A 3,970-nucleotide genomic window follows, 5' to 3' on the forward strand; every position below is an offset into this window, starting at 1 on the left:
AAAAGTAGACAGCTGTCCTGGGAGCAGCACCAAATCCAATCCCTTTGTGGCTTCTGACCCAGGTAGCAACTATGAAAGGCATTTCAGTCACCTCCTCAGATTCAGAGAAAGGTCAGTCTTGCCCTCTTTCCCAAGAGCTGAGATACACGTGCACTCTTCTGTCCATCCCCCCCGGCCCCAAAGGGTGAGGAAGTCTGGGCTGTTCAAGGACACCATGAAGGTCAGCAGAATGGCAGAGTAGTCTGAGTTCACAAAAGGAAATGTATTGTCTATACAAACTCAGTGCGGGAAAGACTAGTGGGCTCAACTGTCTGTCACGTGGCACTCGCTCCAGCAAGGTGGCTGTCAGCCCCTGGAGCTGAAGTTACAAGCATTTGTGAACTGTTCTGTAGGTTCTGGGAACCAAACCTGAGTCCTCTGCAAGAACAGCAAGAGCTCTTAACCAAAGAGCCATTTTTCCAGCCCCTAAGAATAAAACAAAGCCACTGCCATGTTCAAGGCCCAGGAAGGACGCTCCCACTGGATAAATAAATCAAAGCAGAGCCTGCTGGCACCACAGGAATCTCCTTGCTCCCCTTAAGAGTCTAGAGTCCAGTCTCTGCTTTGTTGCACAAAGGCCCTCTTTAGGCAAACTGCAGGATTTCTAGTTGGGGAAGCAACATGTTCTGGGCAGCCGGAAGTCCAGTGAGCTTGCATTTGGGAAGGTCTCAGGCCTCAGAGTAGATTAAGATGTGAGTAGAGAAGTTCTGTTGTGGAGCAGCAACACCCAGAAGTCCCTTCTCAAAGGCCCGCTGTGCCTCACCCACACACACACCCTTCAGTAGCCCAAGTCACAGGCAATGACAGGACCAGGCCTGTTCCCACTGCTCTCCCGTGTCCCAGGATGTGCTATTCCTGCTTCTAAAAATGTAAGTCCTCAAGCAAGGAAAGCTCTTCCCACCCTCATCTGCACATTCTCAGCCCATGCCACCCTCGGGGTTGCCAACAGGAAAGATGATCACGGAGGCCCTGGTGGGAGGAGTTAATTGTTACAAGGCAGGGATGCTCCTCTACCTGAATGCATAGCACCTAGCACCGGCTTAAAACACCCTGGTTAGGGCGGCTTTCTCCTGGGATGTGCCAGCTAATGAGAATGATAAGGGCTGCACACACCAGCGAGTGCAAGCCGATGAATCACTGAAGAAGCTGAGTGGTACCCACAATGCTCGATTAATGAGTCACTCTGCGAAATACAGTTCTGGGACTGGGGCGGGGGGGGGGGGGGGGCGCTCAATGGCTAAAGCGCTGGCCATGCAAGTGTGTTTGGATCCCACAATCCAGTAAAGCCAGACAGGCTTGGAAGACTGCCTTTACCTTCAACTTCAGAAGGCAGAGACAGCGGAGCCTCAGATCAAGATGGGTAGAGAAACAAACCGCTAACCACGTCGGTGAGCTCTGGGTTCAACTGAGAGACCTGCCTCAATGAATGAGGGGGAAGAGCAATGGAGGATGATTTCTGACATCACCCTTGGGCTTCCACGTTCACAAGCACACATGTGTTCATACATGCTATACACACACACACACACACACACACACACATATATACACAATCTGATTAATGCTAAAATCAGAGTCATCCTTCAGCCATTGAACTTCATATTCACTTTAAATGCCTTCAAAACCAGCCGGACATGGTAGCACACACCTTTAATGTCAGCGTTCAGGAGGCAGAAGCAGGTGGATCTCCATAAGTTCAAGACCAATTTTACCTACATAGACAGTTCCAGGCCAGCCAGGGCTATGTTGTGTGACCCTGACTCAAAAAAATATTTATACAGGGCTGGAGAGATGGCTCTATGGTTAAAAGCACTGACTGCTATTCCAGAGGACTCAGGTTTGATCCCCAGCACCCACATGGCAGCCCAGTCATCTGTAATTCCAGTTCCAAGCACCAACTGCTGTGTCTGGCTTCTTATGAGCATAGACACATGCATAGTACACAGACATACATGCAGGAAAAACATTCATCATGCACATACAATAATAAAATAAGCTCTGTATATGATGGGGGTGGCTAGAGTGGTGGATCAGCAGTTAAGAGCACTGGCTGCTCTTCCAGAGGACCTACGTTTGATTCCTAGCAGCTACATGGTGGCTCAAAACTGTCCATAACTCCAGTTTCAGGGCATCGGACACCCTCTTCTGGCTCTGAGGACACCAGGCATGCACATAGTGCATACAAATACATGTAGGCAGAACATAGATACACATAAAATAAAAATAAAGCAATTTTTAAAGTCTTTAAAAAGTATATGTATAGGCAAGACATGGCCTTGAAAGAAGCAAACCAAGTAGGCCACAGCCCATATCAGCTTCACTTGCGTGGCCCGCTGGTTGAAGGCTCAGCTCAGTCTAATGTTCTCCTTTTGTTCTCCTGGAATTCAGAATAACTTTTGAACAGAGGCCCCAATATTTTCATTTTGCCCAGGGATCTGCAAATGGCATCACCAGTCTTGTGCCAAACTGCTAAAGACAAAATGGGATGACACTGTGAGAACAGAGATAGTGATTCTCACACGATGCCCCCTTGGTCCTCATTTGAGCTCACATGGCTCACCATTTTATAATGAAGAACTAAACTGAATTCTGAATTGTGGAAATGGGCTTGTTTGTGGGAAAGTTTTGTTACATTAGAAGTCTTTAGGAGGCTCTGGGGAGATGGAGTGTTGCTGCACAAGCCTGAGGACCTTAGTTCAACCCCCAGAACCCACAGAAGGCAGCCAGGAGTGGTGGTGCACGCTTGGAATCCCAGCGTTGGGGAATCAGAGACAGGTGGGTCCGGGGGCTCCCTGGACAGAGCACCTAGCCTAATCCTGGGGGTCTAGGTAAAAGGGGAAGACCCTGTTTTGAGGGAAGGGGGTAGATATTTTCTGAAGAACACCTGAGGTTGACTTCTGGCTTCTGCAGGCATGTGCACACACATGTACACACATGCACATACACCTGCACACATACAAGTCTTTGCAGGTAAGTTGAACCCTAAGCCAGCCTCTCTCTTCCCTAGCCACATTCTGATAGGAAAGCCCCTTCTCACCTGCTGCCTCTGTTATCCAAAGTCAGAGTAAGGGATAGTCCTAGCCTTGCCTGACATAGACGAGCCCAAGTTCTTACTGGCTTCCTCTTCTGTAAAACGAAAGAGGATGAGGGCCTGGGCCCAGGAGGAACTAAGTCAGCCTCACCCTGCCTGTTTCTCAGTTGTTCAAACTGCCCACCAAGAAAATGTCTTTTAATCCATTTTCTGTTGCTATAACAACGTGCCTGAGACAGGATGGTTATAAATGATAGTGTATTTGGCTCATGGTTCTGGGACTGGGACGTCCAGGGACATGATGCCAACATCTTATCTGCTCAGCGACTGCCCAAGGACCTTCTTCCTGCATTGTGTAGCAAGACCAAGCAGGGTGCCAGCTTTGGTCTCTCTTGAACTTTCTATGAGTCAAAGTGGCCATGATTTTACAATTCTGGGCTGAACTGAGTCTGAAATGTGGGATTTGGCTTGTTTGTAGGCAAGGGTTTAGTTACATTAAAGTCCTTCAGAGGGCTAGAGAGATGGCTCAGACAATAATGACTAATATTGTCACAGAAATCCCAGCCTCATGACCTCATCTAACCCAATTACCTCCCAAAGGCCTTGCTTCCACTTACCATTAACACATAAATTAGTAACAGTTTCCAACACACAGACTTCGGGGACACATGCAAACCAAAGCATATGTTACACCAACTCCATAGGATCCAATGCCCTCTGCTGGCCCCTAAGGGCACCAGCACATGAATAGCATACACACACACACACACACACACACACACACACACACACACACACATATACTTTTTTAAAAACTGAATTTCAGAGCTCCACCCCCCCCCCTATATAAATCATGACAAATCCCTAGAAGGCGCCTGACAAAGCATTCACAGTTCATAT

This window comes from Peromyscus eremicus, chromosome 7 (genome assembly GCF_949786415.1).
Source record: "Peromyscus eremicus chromosome 7, PerEre_H2_v1, whole genome shotgun sequence".
In the NCBI taxonomy this organism is placed as follows: domain Eukaryota; kingdom Metazoa; phylum Chordata; class Mammalia; order Rodentia; family Cricetidae; genus Peromyscus; species Peromyscus eremicus.